The sequence below is a fragment of the Takifugu rubripes genome, chromosome 21, assembly GCF_901000725.2.
Source record: "Takifugu rubripes chromosome 21, fTakRub1.2, whole genome shotgun sequence".
Classification (NCBI taxonomy): domain Eukaryota; kingdom Metazoa; phylum Chordata; class Actinopteri; order Tetraodontiformes; family Tetraodontidae; genus Takifugu; species Takifugu rubripes.
This window is the reverse complement of record NC_042305.1, coordinates 18,633,052-18,649,222: the sequence shown is the minus strand read 5'-3', so window position 1 is coordinate 18,649,222 and position 16,171 is coordinate 18,633,052. Positions and strand designations below refer to the sequence as shown.

General features: G+C 46.0%; 1 protein-coding gene across 3 annotated transcripts in view; it reads left to right on the top strand.

Moving 5' to 3' along the window:
- Positions 1 to 16,171, top strand: part of arb2a (ARB2 cotranscriptional regulator A) — a 111,884-nt gene that overhangs the window by 54,875 nt on the left and 40,838 nt on the right. The gene's annotated exons all lie outside the window — the stretch shown is intronic.

The following is a 16,171-nucleotide window of genomic DNA, read 5'->3' as shown; positions in this document are numbered from 1 at the left end:
TCACAACCTTCATGTCGTCCTTTCCTACTATTGACCATTTACATCATGTCACATCGCGTATCGCACTATTTGAATGGTTAAACCTGAAATCCGCTAAAGCTCATTTGGTTTGGTTTCTATAGCAACACAAATGATGCAATTTCACCCAACAACTTTGTTTTTTTTTTAAAAAATTCAATCTTCGTTTTCTGCTTCCTTTCATATTGGTCACAATCAAAAGCAAGCACTTAGTTACACACGCACATTCGTGCACACACCATCTACTTAATTGAGGAGAAAGTGGTCCAGCGGGACGAGGAGGGAAAGTGTGCGCGCATGAGCAGGCGAGTGAAGAGCGGAGCCTTGCGGGATGAACCGTTTGACATATGAGAAGACCCAGAGAAAACAAGCTGTCTGTGGGTTAATTACTACTCCCCTTTGCAGTTAATAAATACATTTATGATCAGCCACATCAAAAAGAGCCGCCATTAATTTCTGCTTCTCGCTCCCCTTGCTCCGGAGCATGTTAGCCCCTGTTTGGAGCGCTCGAGTGTTTCATTGCAATTTGATTTCTTTTAAAACACTTCACAGTGTGTACATACTAATTATAGCTACATCAAAGAGTAGCTAACTGCCTTTGAATCAGAGAGAAAGGAAGCGTGTGCTACAGGGGGAAGGCTTCTTCCCTCTGTCGCTGCGTTGCCTCTGTGTCTTTTTTAACCCTCTTTTGTGTTAATTTAGCTCTCACAGAATCTCTCCATTCTGTCCTCTCCGTGTTCTCTTTGCCACTGTGGAGGTCACTTGTTTGGTCTAATGTTTGCTTTTATCCCTGGTGTCCTCGCTGCTCGTTTACCTTTACACAAAGATGGGTCATTTCCCTGCTAATCATCCCACTTTGATTTTCCATCTTGAAATTGCCTCTAGAGGTGAGTGCGTACTTGCTTTCCTGTCGGAAATAAATCTTAGATCCGCGTTAACGATTCTTTCCATGATGACAAATCGCCTAAAACAAACCACCGGGAAGAGGTCAGGGTCTGAGGACGGGTCACAGAGGTGCAGGGAGGTGGGGGACACCTGTTCCAACCCACATAACCTCCCTGCTCCCACAGCAGAGACGGAAAACCCTTATTGGCTAAACCATGCAAACATTATATAAGGGCTTACGTAAGCATGCAACTGTCTCCCGGTACGCAAATGTGTGGGTGCCAAACAGACGACCAGGCAGCCGCCACAACAGGCCTTAGGAAGCATAAGGTGCTGCCACAAATATCCCGTACGTGAGCGCGGAACATCTCTCTGTACACTCTGTGTGCGGCGCCATCTGTTTCAGCCTGTCGGCGGGTTTTCCCCACGCCGTCCTTGGTCTTAGTTTTCGAGTGCACGCTGACTCAAGGTGTCAGATGTGGGACGATGGCTCGAGGGGGGGGTATGCAGGATTTCTTTGCTCCTCGCAGAGTTCAGTGTTGCATTGCTGTGCGAAGGATGTGGAAGACGGAAGCACAAGAGTCGGCGTCGTTAGTTCTACACGCTTAATGCAGAGGTTTCTTTCCTTTGAGAAAGTGATTGATTTCCCCCGACTGTGATGTGGCATCTTCGAACTCAGCCAGATATTCTAAATTGGGCGCTTTTGAAAAAGGGGGCAAAATTCACATTTAGATTCAGTAAATGCCTAATTATGTTGTGAGGTCGACGTACGAGTGAACAAACAGCCGCTGTGCTTCTGTGTCTGCACGGTTCCATTTCCTTTTCCATTTTAAAGTCTATATTCCATCTGCATCTGCTCAGGCTCGCTGGGTGTCTTCACCATAGAATTCCCTATTGCAAAAACAAAACAGAGAAACCTGCAATGTTCTGCTTCATGTCCTTATTTCGATTATCCTCCTAATCCCCCCCCCCCCCCCCACCCCCTTCCCCCATGCTTGCTGACCCTCAGGACAGCAGCTGTGCCAACTATGCCCTCTGTGCTGGACTCCTGTTCTGGCCGCGGCTCCACCACTGGAGCGGTAACAGGCCAGTGAACACGCGACCTTGTGCAGGCCACGGAAACGTAATGAATGACATTAAGTGTCGTTCTTAGTCACGATCTTTGTGATATGTTGCATTTATATCAGCCAAAAGAGGCACAAATTCTTTCATTTGGAAAATTCTGCCTTCCTGTCCTGTCCTTACCATACACAGGTGCTTCCCTGTCACGTCTAAACTGGAATGATTTTTATCCAATCTTGAGTATGCTGAATATAAGGAGCGAAGACCTGTGCACAGCCTCATCTTATGCTAGATGTATGCACGAAAGAACGCAACTCTGTCTTTTAGCTTCCAGAGGGGATGGAGAGAAGGTCTGTTTTTATCTCAAGGTTCTCCGTAGCTGCCAGGCTTGCGAGCAGTGCACATCCTCCGCCTGCGCGCGTGCATCACCTCTAGCCTGGAGAAGCCTGTATCATCGCGAGCAGAACGGCTTTGGCGGGGCGCAGCTATCGGAGCCACGTTAGGGGAGGAGAGGGTGAGAGGCGATGATAAATGGCGGGGGCACACTAGCAGAAATTAGTGGAGCCTTATGCAAAGCTGTGCTGTTTTGTTTGATGTGAAACAAAAGGACCACCATGACAAAAGTGCCTGCCAGCCTGCACAGTGGGACGGCAGCCTCGGGACACACCATATATCATCACCCCTGTAGAATTGTGCACGTGTGTTCACATGAATGTTGGCGCATATGTGTGTGTTTACGTATATAATAATGCATGCATATCATGAATGGTGCCGCTTTCCACTCTTGTCTATTTCATGTATAATATCCTCTTGGTGTTTTTGTGCTCGTCTCATAATGACAGACAATGCCGAGCCCTTTGTACACCGTGACAAGACATGGTTCCTTCCTCACTACAGCTTCAGCGTATTTGCTCTATTAAGCGGCTGAAATATAGACGTCTAATTTCTTTGTGAATGAATAGGCATCTTAGAGAGCAGCTCTCCTCTTAACATAAGGATGTAAATTGAACTGTTTAAATGTCACGGCTAGCAAGCTGATTTGATTTGAATTGATTTGCTTGTTTCTGGGAATAAAAGCCCCCCCCCTTCACCCAACCTTAGCTGCGCTGGCTGCCACAGATAGTCCAAGGTCTTTCTTTGCACCTCGACAACACATTGTAGGGCTCCTGAATTCTTCTATCTGCTGTGATTATGTACAAATGGCCTTCATTTGCCATCCATTTCAAAGCTGTAGTGCTGCATTGTGACTGGAGGCAGATGACGCAGACCAAATTACAGCGGGTTTGCTGCTGAAAAGGATACTTGCACAATGGGCTTTGTGAAGTATTCCCTTCAATCCGTTATCATTATTCTCACCTTTGTCGGGAGTTCTCTCTGTTTCAGGAGCATTTTAAGGTTCTGGATTACATTTGCCACCTTAAAGTATATTTGAGGGATCTTAAAAATATGAGTTTATATGAGATTTTCATTTTTGGTTCTTCACTACATTGTCATTTGGATTGGTGCAGAGTTTAATTTCCGTAATTTTGTGGATGGATGGATGGATGGATGGATATACATATATATCTATAGATATATATGTATATCCATAGATATAGAGACACAGTATATATGTGCCTGGTCTTGATCACACTTTCCTAAAGTTTACTTCAGCTCAGAGGCGTATGTGCAGCTGTTGCCCTCTCCTCAGGTCCTGAGACAGGAACGGTCAACATGCTGCAGGTTTCTATCATTTTTTCTATCAGTCTTTCTTCATTGCTCCATTATTTTTTCACTTCTTCAGCTACATTTGCTGTTTCTTTCTATTCTCTCAGATGCAGTAGAAGTTAGACTTCTCCGACTTGTGTGAGTTTCTACAGAAATTACAATAGAAGTTGTCTACCTCTGAATCGTTACCACTTTGTTACTTAATAAAAGTTCCTCTAATTAGCGTGATCACTGTCGCGGCTTCAGGGAGATACAGGCTGTGCTCCAAGAGCGTCGGTTTGACCCTGGCTGCCTTTTAACGATCAAGGACGATCTCAGCTGCTCATAACAGTTCCCTGGCTTCATTAGCTCCTCAAAACCCATGTTGCCGTAGTGATGTAAGCCATTACAAACAACTATTAATAGGGTTCTATGCGCTTTGTGTCATCTTGATTTAGGTTTGGTTGTTTTTGTCCACGCCCACCTAACCCACACCTGTTCAGCAGGGGTCTTTCTTGCCACTTTACAGTGGGAGAAGCCCAGTTTGTTGAAGTTCATTTGAGTTCAGTTAAGTCTTGAGGGATACATCATTACATATTTACTGGCTGAGGCTGATCTTGCTCTAAGGTTCTACCCTCGTCCCATTGATCTAGTGCGCATGTTCACTCCTGAGGTTACAGGACGTGCTTCCATTTGCATAAGGCCCTGGGCAAGGTTCTTTCCAACATTGATTGGCCTGTCCATGAGCGCCCCGTGCCTTCTCACATTGATCACTTTGGGTTTTTTTTTCTTTCCTAGAGTCAGTGCTACACAGCTGCAGCTCTGGCATATCAGACCTGCCGGAGGATGCAAGAGAGACCAATAGATAGTCAGAATGAGGAGAGGAAGAACAGGGCAAGAGAGGCCTAAGTAGAGTTAGAAAGTGGCGAATAAAAAACTTTGCAGCCAGTATCTTTTCTGATGTTCTTACTTCAAGCTATGCATGTATAATCTATAAAACTATGGATGGGCTATGTTACTGTGGAAGTCTTTTTATGTGTGTAGTAATCTTGACTATGCCATTTTTTACTGTATGAGATATGGTTGTAGAGTCTTAATGAGTCTTAGTGGTAGTTGTAGAAATTAGAAATGAAATATCATAATAATTGTGTTTACTCACGCAAGATTGCCTCTTTCAAAAGTTAGAAAGGGTGTTTATTAAAGTATTTTAATGTGATGTAGCATTTAGGTCAAGAAAAGCTAGTGCGCGCTCCCATCCAGCATGGCGTCAGCGGCGGCGCATGGCTCCGACTCCCATGATGCACCTCTTCCCTTTGTTCTGTTGTGTGAGAGCAGTGCGCGGCTTTGTCTGCCTCGCCCGTTCCTCTCAGCTCCTTGCCTCAGAGGCAAGGTCTTGCTCTTCCTTTCCCTCTGCTCTAGACCTCTCTCACTCTTCCATTCACACTCTTTAGTGCCCATTTGACAGCGCTGTTTACGTCTTTCACTCTGCCGCTCGTTGCTTTTACCGTCCCCGCGCACGTTGCTGCCCTGCTATTAAAACTGTGAATCCGCTCCCATTGTCTCCACACTTATCTAAACTTCTTCCCACTTTTTTGTCTCACCTTAATTCAAGTCTTTCACCTCATTCTCGCTCTTCACCTTTACTTTGGATTCGGTCTCTTCTCTCACTTCATGTCAGTGTTGCTCTTTGCTTCCTTGCCAAGTGTCTGTAAATCTTCACTTGACCTCACTTAATACAAGTCTGTCTGCAATTGTTGCGCTGAATGGCCAAATTTTGCTATTATGTTTATTTTTTTCTTAGCTGTGAACATGCTTTTTGTAGCCTTTGTTTACTCGTAGATTTTTCTTGCCTACGTTGATGTCGTCGCATCTTCCAGCCAAGTCTTGTGTTCCATCCGCAGTGTCTTTAAGCGTTCACCCTGTGTCTGAGCATTTCAGCTGATCATGACCTGGGTCAGCCTCGCCGGAGAGGGAATGGGAATAGTTGGCACGAGGTTTGAATGTGGTGAAGATGACATGTTGACAGCTCAAATGAATCACTTTTCACATGTCAATTCCCCCTCCCCCTTGTTAATTCTTCTATTAGAATGCATACAATATAGAAGGATTTTGAGGACATACAGGGTTGCAAACTGTCATGCAGACATCACTCAAATTCAGCACATTCAATTCAGTTTGCTGTTCTGTTTCTCTTTTTTTTCCTGCTTTATCTTTCGCTACCCTGAAGACCGTGAATGGTTTCATTCTGCAGCAAATGTAGGAGGAAGAATAAGTCTTGGTTATTGAAAGGAGAGAAAGTGTTGCTGAAAAGCAGCGAGAAAGCAGCAAGGCGGATCCTGGTGCAAATGTCAGTGAACCCGGTGACTCGCGGGTTGAAGTTTAAACCTTCTCTCCTCTCCTTTCTTTCTTTGTCAAATTTGTTTTTTTCATCCACAACCTCCTCCTTTAGCCTCTGTCTTTCACTGACTTGAAAGATTGAATTGAGCGTTGGAATTCTGTGGGTTTTATTTCGCCCAGCCTCCGCCAAACTGTCAGTGCCAGGGTCGCGATATTCTTTCACCGTGTTTGTAAAGATGTTTTTACAGAGCCCATCCAGCTTTACTGTTCAAAGCCAAATAATACTGATTATACTCATGTCGAAATGCAAGCTTCACCCGTGACAACTGCAGATACTCTACATTTGGACGTGCGGCTGATCAGAACTGGGTTTCACTGATGTGCCTGTAGTAAAATTAAAAAAAAAAAAAAAAATTATTGTGGCAAATTTGAATGTGAAAAGAGAGGGATTGTTTTATGTGCCATTTTATAACTTCATGCACTGTGAGATATGATGGGGGGGTCTGGAGGAGTAAAGGGAAATAAAAGAGGAATAAAGGAGGGAGTGTGTGAAAGAGTGACACGTTGTGCAGTCGTGATGTTCTGCCAGTTCAGAGCTGATTGTACCGCCGAAGCAAAGGCCTTAATTCATGTCGAGAATCTGACGGGCGCACGCTTGCTGAGGAAAAAAAGGAAGGAGCGCACGAGAATTTCCCGTCAACACGTTTCTTTGCAGCATGGTTTGACGCTCAAGCGTGAGTGTGCAGTTTGCTCCACAGGGTTTGCTTTAGCATCGGCTAGCCAGCTTTTCATTTCCCCGTCATGTCTCTTATTAGTTTCGTGGCTTTTGCTCGGATCAGTCGCCGGGCCAAACCGGGTGGCTCGGCATGTGCAGGTCCCGGCCTCATATATATTCCCCTTTCCCATTAGATGGCTTCACACTTGACGATTCCTCCAGACTCTTCTGACATCAGCTTTCACGCATGGCCTGCCGCCGCCTCTCTTGCTCGCTTCCTCTCCCATCCACACTTTTCTCCGCCATGAGCATTAAAAACATCTTGATCGTGTCAAGTCGTCTTCCTCCACCACCGACCAGCTAATGCACACAGTGAGCCCCCATCCCCCATCCCCCATCCCCTATGCTCAACTTCCATCCCGTCTTCATCTCAGATCCCCCTCTCCCTAGTGTCTTGCCCCATCTCACCCACCCCCACCCCAAATCTTCTGCATGTAATGCCGTTGCTCCTGTGAATCCAGCTTTTCGATCCCCCCACTTTCCCTTTCTCCCCTCCTGAATATGTTTATGACTTTCCAAGGGGTGATGGGTAGTTGATTTTGGTCTGATTTCTCTTTGATGAAAACACTAGGGGGCAGTGCCTGTCCTTTGTTACCCGCTTTCCTTGTGCAGGTTGTGATGTGTGTATTCCTGCGTGTGCAGGCTGTGTGTGCACGCACGCGCTCCTGTTTGTGTTGTTTTGTTAAAAAGCAGTCCCTTGTCGGTAATGGATGACACAGATCTGCATGCAGACAGACAGGAAGCCGGGAAGGCGGCGGGTCTCTGGTGGTCACCGGGGCTATTGCTTTGCACCCGTCAGCACCCCCTGTTCCCGTTTCCATCCCCTGATTCTGTGCGCGGGGGTTTAGGTTAATGAAAAGGGTTTGGACCACCAAGAAGAACGGCAGTCATCTCCCAGACACCCCTGCTCACCTCTGGCCCTCTGAGAGCTCTCACCATGACAGGCCACCCCCCCCCCCCTTCCCATCAGTGCTCTCTCCCCACGTCGACCCACCTTCCCCTGGGTCAAACCACGTCGTCTGGCTGCCTGGTCGCTGCCAAACACCGCTCACCCACGGTGGCATCAAACGCAGCCCAGGAAAGGCGAGAATTTGATGGAGTAAATATCCTCTTTATGCAAAAGGAGCCTGTTGTTGGAGGTCGGGTCATTGACGCCTCGAAAGATCGGCTCCAGGGTGCCGATGCAGATCAAGAGCCTGTTTTTAACTCGCACGCTGCTCCATTCTGTATTGATCACACTCTCCTGCATCTTAAACTCTGTTGATGAATTTAATTGGTTTATTCCAAAAAAAAAGGGAAAAAAAACCCCTGCCTCTCCATCCCTGATTTGGTGGGAACGTTTTTTCTCTTCAGCAGACGGCTGACGAGCGGCGTTTGATAGTGCTAATTGGCAGCTCCCGTCCGTGCAGCGCGTGCTTGGGGCTGGGCGAAGTGAAGCGCTGCTATTGTTCAGAGGTGTCAAACCCAACACGGAACAAAGAGGACGGGAGAAACGCGCAGCGCTCGCCCATCAGCGCGCCGTAAACACCTAAAGCGCACGCACATAAACACACCTATATCCTATATGTTTATTCTATATACCATAGGTGTGTATAGCAGGAGTGTGCGTCTGTGACAGACACACGCACACACATGTGTGTATTATACCTGAAGTGACGAACGGCGCCGTTCAGTCGCGCATCCTTCCCCCCTCAGGCACACAAACACCTTCAGCACTCACACACGGACGCACAAACTCTTCGACAAACACCCTGAAACTGACAAGATAATCACCACATTCAAACTTACCTTCAGCGCCACACAAATGCTTTTCTCCCAGATAAACTAATAAATATACTGTTTTCTTTTCAAATCTTCTCCACTCAAGGCCCTAATTACCATACGCTGACAAAGCCCTGACAGAGGTGTAATAGTTAAAAAGGTAATTTGAGTACTAGTCAGAGTTTGGGTGTGGAAAAAGGGTCAGTGTGTCCCGTCCCCCCCCCCCCCATCGGCAGCACCACCGCCACAGCCGTCGCTCTCTTTAATGGTTTATTCACCGCTTTTCGAGGACTTTCTGCATGATTGACTGACAAGGTCTTTTTCTGAAATAGCATCTTCAGTAATGAGAAATAATTGACTCCCTAATCAAAAAAAGGGTTCATGGAATCCACAAACCCAACTGTAATCTACTGTGGCATTTCCAGCAGAATTGACAGTCCTCGTTGCTTCAGGCTCTATACCACTATGGTTTAATTGCTTTTTTTTTATAACACTAATATACTTGTGTGTGAATTGTGTGTGGACAATGTGTGTGTGTTGTACATATGTTCATCTCCTTTCACTCAGGCTTTGCTTTTAATCAATAATCTCACTTGTAAAGCACTTCAGTTGGTGCACTCAAAGAAAAGCATTATATTTTCCATTTAATTAATTTTGGGAAGTTTGATGCATTTAAAAGAGTAAAAACATGAATCACATAATAATAATGACAATAATAACCAAAAGACCACTCAGAAGTCCTCTGCCAAGCAGGTCATTTCCTCTCATATTGTAACTTACACCCCTAGTCTAGCATAATGTAGCATAGACTCCATATAGGCAGACATCAGAGGGTGGGCTGCATTGGGATCAAAGGCTAACGTTCCTCCAGAATCTGGAATGTCACCCAAATTGAATCCATTATCAGGCCCATTATCAGCATTGGTTGAACATTTCATTGAAATATGTTCATGACTCTTCGGGTTATTTAGTTGACAAAGAAAATTCCGGCTGTCTCACAGCCTCCTTGGCGGATAAAACAAGGAGATTTTGTGATTCCGATATTTATTTTTTTGGCCTTGCTCATGCTTGTTTTTTTCATTGTTAACTTCCTATTTCTATTTTCACTTGTTTGCAAGAATAAAAATGAGAAGAGCAAAGGTTCTGCGCTTCAATTTGAAAACGTGGTCGTTCCTGACAATAATAATTCAGAATAAAACCAAATTAATTGTTCTTTGTTTGCCTCGAGAATCCCAAACTTTGGTCATGAAGGGGTGAATAAGCTTCCAACCTGTTGTAACGTGGCTCATTTCCCTTCTGTGGCTCATCTCCCTTCTCATTAAAAAATGATTTTAAATCATAGCTACTGGCCATAAGAAGTTAATTTCAGATAGTTATAAATTTTCAGTCGTCTTGTCCTTCTGTAGTTTTCCTTCCCTTCTACTTTCCTACCTTTGAATACGGAGGACTTTCTTTTTCTTTCCCTTCTTGTCTGTTTTTCTCCCGACCTCTCTCTTTACTCTGTTCCCTGCAGCACTGAAGATGAGCAAATATGAAAGTTCAGTGGATGAAGCCTGAAGGGGTTAAGGCCGTCTTTATAACTTTCATTAGCGCTGTGGAACACCTCGCCTCACTTTGCCTTATTTCTTCAGATTTTTTTGTCAGCGCGGAGTTCTCTGCTCAGACGTGGATCCAGTGCCCTTGAAAATTTAAACCTCTGCTGATTCTTGTGAGTCCCTGAAGACTCACACACACACACAAAACACACACACACACACGCACACACACACACACACACACACACACACACACACATACATTATTGTTGGAGCAGGAGAGGCCTCCAGATATGTTTTGTTCTCCTGATTAACAACTAAGGTGGAAAAAACTGTCCACCCTGATATCAGTTAATTCCACCACAAGCGCGCTCAGTGTTTTAAAATAAAATTCAAATTCTACACGGTGAAAATGTATTTTTCATTGGAATGTAATGAGGAACAGCTGAATGGAAAAAAGTCCCAATTATAAAGTTTAACCCCACTTAAGCCTCAACAAATCCAGAACAGTTGTAGATAAAAAACCTTGTCAAAGCTAGTTCAGATTTTTTTCACCCCTGTTTGTTTGTGTGTGCGTGTGTGTGTGTGTGTGTGTGTGTTTGTGTGTGCGCATGTGAGTGAAATGGACAGCAGTACCCGGTGGACATTTAACACATTAGCTCTGGCAGAGCTGAGAGTGGTGCGAAAACACACTGATTTCCTAAGTGGCAATCATATCAGGCTCACCATCAGGGAGGCAGACGAGAGCAAACATCTGTGTGTGTGTGTGTGTGTGTGTGTGTGTGTGTGTGGTGTGTGTGTGTGTGTGTGTGTCTGTGCGCCTGTATGCATGTGTGTGCTTTATTTATTGAAAAAACCAGAGTAACTTGGTTGGCACCCTTGACTTTTATTAGCCTCTTGCTGTTTCATCCCCTTGACACTTTTTCCTGCTTCTGACTCTTTTTTTCCGGTCTAACAACGGTTTCTCGACCCGATCAGTTTGGATGATCTGTTCTTTGCTTCTGTCTCCTCCCTGCCGAGGTTCATGGACCAATTGGCTCTCCTCTATGTCAGTATGGCCCTGAGTTACGACACAGAGGTCGTAGCTTCCTCCAGCAGCCGCCCTTGTTAGGCCCTCTCTCCTTCACTCCCCCCTCTGTCGCTCTTGTCCCCCCTCACCCGATCCATCCAGCCTGCACCCATCCGAAACTACGTTAAAACAGGGTCATCCCCCCGTGTGCACTTAAAGGCTGTCCTTTTAACCTGCTCCGAAATACTTACGGCTATTATTATAGCTTATAAATCATTAAGAAAGTTTAATTATATGAAAATTTCATGGTGGAAGTGTGCAAGCTGACACATGGGAAGGAGAATTTAATGGGCCAGCAAGTCCCAGCACCGTGAGGGAAAATATTGAGGTTAGGTTTCTATTTTACAGCGTTGCCGGAGGGTTGGGAGTCAGGCAGAAAGACAAGAAAGGAAGAAAAAAAAACACTTTTTGGAGAAAAGAGCAGAAATGATGATTACGCTTCCGTATCATTGTCAAATGTAACTTTGCTATTAGACCAAAGCTGTTAATATGGCCAGTTGATTTGGGAATGATGAAGACATTGCCCTCCATACATTGTGCCGGGTTTCTTAACTAACATGTATTCTAATTAACTCAAGACTTTAATTAGCCGCCCTGCCGTAATTTCACTTTGTTCAGGAACGCTGCCTAATTAGAAAAAACCATTTGGAGAATTTCTGTAATTGACGTGGCTAAACAATCCCGAACACGGTTCTTCTCAACTTCTACTATTACAGAAGTTTGTCCACTTGGTTAATTGTGTCAGTATCATTTCATGAGGGTGTTGTGGAGCCGGAACAAGGACCGCCACGGCGACACGAATGCAAATTGATCGGACTTTTGGGAGATGATATCACCGACACTTATCATTGCAGGGATGTTAATTAGAAATTTATTGGATTGTGTTGTGACTATGAAAGGCACATTTATGAAGGAGCTGTCAGTCAACTGTGAGCCAACTTCATTATTTCTTGGCTGATGTGAAATCTGGGCCACCTTTAAGACCTTCGATTCTCTTTTGGAATGTGTATCTGAAAAGAGCCTAATCTCAGAACTCTAAATGCCAGAAAAAGGGTTTCAAAAATGAAGAGGTCTATTTTGTCCTGCGTTTAGGCGATGTCCCTCTCTCCTTCCCTCCATCCGTCCTCCTCTTGTTTTCCATTCGAGCACATGCGGGGCGCAGGGCCCTCGGCCGACAGGTTTCCTGGCACGCCGCTCCTCATCCTCTGCCTTTTGTTTCCACTAGTGGCCGACCCTTCTCCACTTCTGCTGTGTCAGTAAATATTTATTGGCCTTCCTTTTCCTGTGTGTGTGTGTGTGTGTGTGTGTTTCCATGGCTATACTCCCAAATCTTTTAGAACCCTGCATGCATACGCTGTCCCCCATCTTCTGCTGCTTATCATCCCACCATCATGGCTGTGTTCAACAGTGACAGGAAATGGCGGAGGAAGTTAGTGCGCTTTTCTCCTGCTCGTCTCGCTCTCTGCAGAGTTCACGTACAGGAGAGCGAGACGGGAAAAACCCTGCGAGCGAATGTAAGTGACCTCATTGAACAAAACCTCCGCGCACTCCCACAACACCGAACACCGCACACACGCACAAACACGCTCCCCCTGGGTCCCCGGAGGCCCGTGGCCTCATGCTAGAGAGGGCTTCCTTCCTGCGGTTAAGACAAAGGAAGCCGGGGACCGACGGGGGACCTGGGACCGCGGCATCAAAGCCACGGGAAGCGCCGGTGTTGTCTCTTCCTGTGGAGGGTGTTGGAGTGTGTGGGGGGCCAGCTGCATGTGTTTTCACAGCCAGGAACAAACAGGGATACATTTTGAGCGTTTGAGTGTGTGTGTGTGTGTGTAGTTTACGTAGGGTAGCCATACACGGGGCTCCTCCATTGTCTTCTGTGGAATCAGATGGATTTATAGTCTACATGTGACATGAAGATCTGACAGTTACCAACAAATAACGACTGCGCTTGGCTGCTGCCGACCCACGTTGGATCCATCCGCATTCGTTTGTCCGCACAAACTCTGCTTCCAGTTTGTGTTTGTGTTGCGCTCCCTCTCCACTGTTGAGGTGCCTGGAGTTGTTGGGGGGTGGGAGGCGTGTGCACGAGTGTCCGCGCCATGTGCTTTCCCAACCTTCCCGCATGCGCCCGCGTCCATGTTTGTTTGTTTTCCCGCCGCTCACACCGGCTTCCCTGATCCCTGTGTCTGTCTGGCATCAACCGGACAGTTAATCAATCAAATATTTAAGCAGTGCTCTGTGGGCGGTCCCACATTATTTCTGGATGTTGGCATCCGTGGCCCAGCCGCATTACGAGCCTCCTCTTGGACTGGCGGAGCCGCATAAGGAGCATTATTTCCCCCTCGCCCGTGGCTGTCCGCACTCATTCCCACATTCCGTATTTCTCTTCCGTACGCTCTGTCGCTCCGTCCCTTGTTTTTTTTCCTTGTTTGCTGCTGACTATTCACACTGTCTCTATGTGTAATTGTGGGCTTTCACGTTGACTATCTGACAGCGAGTACTTTCTGTCTTTGCCTTTTTCTTTCGCTCCGCTTTCTTTCCAGGGATAAGTCTGCCTGTCTCCCCACGGGGCTCTCCATTGTGGATTACTATTCAGTTTTCACCCAATTATCTAGTGGGTTTCGCTGGCTTTGACACATAATTATCAAAGGCCTAAATAATTGTCTTTATTATTATCAGTGTTTAGGTGTAGCATCAGCGGAGCAATCGCGAGCACGGGAGCATCACAGGGAGAGGCAAGAAATGAAGTATTTATCTCAACCAGAGATTAGCTTAGCATGTGGTTAAATTATGTTTTGTCCCTTATTTTATCTCTTTGTTCAGATAAATAATACGCCACCTTTCCGTCCGTCTTTCATTCACACAACATGTTTACATCAATAGTACAAATGGTGGGGGGGGGGGGGCGCAGTTGGCCTGCGCTCCACTTCAGTGAGAGCCGTCTGGGAGGTCAAAGGTCTTTGTCCATGTTTGCAAAGTTTTGGTGCTTTTAAAAGTGTTAGGGTGATAGTTTATATATAGAATTATCAGCACCAAGAGTCTTCTATACGATCAGTGCATCATGTGACGTATCTAAACGAGAGTCACGGCACAAAACTGCTGATGCACGTTTTCTTTTTAAAGCACGCTAGCGTGGACCCGGGGCCACCCCCCGTGCTGAAAGCTCGGCTTCAGATGTCTCGTTTCCATTTCAGCATAAACTGCTGCTGGTTTCAAGACCGTTGAAGCTCACTTGCTTCAGGGATGCTGCTCCGACGCTGACCCTGTGATCTGTTTTCCCTGTGAAGTGGGCCAAGGCAAAATTGAATCGCCCTCGTGGGAATCTATAAACCATTCAGAAAGACTTTGTTGCTCACATCTGTCTGTCTCGCATATTTATTTAACTTTTGCCTTTCCAATTTTTTTCGGTCCTCTGCGACCAAGTATTCTCTCGATATTGCTTCAATGTTCGGGCCCCACTAACTTTACTGTGCATGTCCAGCTGCTTCAGCCATAAAGGAAAGGCCAGCAGAAGGACTGGAAGTGCCCCCACATGTGTCTGTTGTTTTAGCTTAACAAGTGTTTCCACATAGGTGTCTGTTTTTCTGCCTGTCCGACATCAGACGGATCACAACAGCCGGCCTGTTTTCTTGTCGAAGCTACTGCCTCCGCTTGTCTGCAGCTGACACGGTAGAAGCAGTTGAACCAACAACCACTAGTTGCAGCCTTTCTAACTCGTGCCAATACAGTTTCTCCAGTAGGCTTAATGTAACCACGCAGGATAGATGATGCGCGTCTGTTCTGAGGTGAAACTAACCGCTCTCACCACTGTTGTTGTTGTGGCTTATAATTCACGGACTTGTGTGGTTCCAGTGTGGTTCCGGAGCACACGGCATTGAATTATGCCCTGTAGCCATTTTTTTAACCTCTTACTCCAACTGCTACCACAAGCAGCCATATGTTAATATGCACGGGAGCAAAGTGACCTGTCAGAACAGATGATTGATGCAGCCAGCGGTGGAGGATAAGACTTCTTCTGTTGAGTCGTTGCCAAGAAAACCGATGTTTGGCGAGACGGCGTGATTTATTGTCTTTTTTTTGGTTTTTGCAACTCATAGAGGAACCTCGTTTTTCTGGACCTCTCAAGTTTGCTAGTAAAAGTATGCGTAGAGGTTTGGGCAGTCAGCGAAGGATTTCTGACACCACTCTGATGGTTACTTCCAAACGTCTTAGCATCATGTCAGATTTCACGATTACTGACTGTAAATAATGAAGGAAACGATTAATGATCACTTTGAATACAGGCCCAGGCCTCTTTATCCTTTATGGTGAATAAAAAAGCCCAGACACAGAGGGATTTTTCAGCCGTTTAGAGGCATGTGCTTTGCATTTTCCATGGTCAGTCAGTCCACAGCCTCCTGTTTCCTGGCCTCTGCTAGCGGCTCATATACTCTGGGACTGGCCCATTTGGCCAGCACCAGAAAACAGGACCTTGACTGACACATCCAGTTTTAAAAGGCTGGCTTTCTTAATCCCACGAGTGCAGTTCTGCCAGAGGAAAGCTTTTCAACCAAGCTCGGATGAGGGTGGAGTCGTGTGTGTATATCTGTGAGAGAGAGTGTGTTTTTTATGAGCTGGCGAATGTCTCCGTCTCTGCTTTTGTTGTCTGTCTTTACGTTTGCGTCGCATTTGATGTTTATGCCTGTACCCCCCCGCTCTGCCTCTTTCCTCTCGCTGACAAAGACATTCCTGTGGAAGCCTTATCAGCGATGTGATGTATGAGTCCTTTGGCTTTTAATAGATTCCATTTATCTCTATACACTCCTACTTGAATTTGGCTTTCCCAAGGAATGATGTATTCAAATGCCCACTGTCATTTTGACGTACAGCCGACCAGCAAGAGTTGGCTGACAGATGACCGGTGTTACGCGGCTACGAACCTGCACTTGTTGGGCGATTTCTCCAGCTTGAATTCATATCGTAGCACCGTGGCTAAAGCCTCTTTTTGCCATCACTCCCAGGCTTTTAAGCACCAACCGATGTTTATTATTCCGGACCTCACTT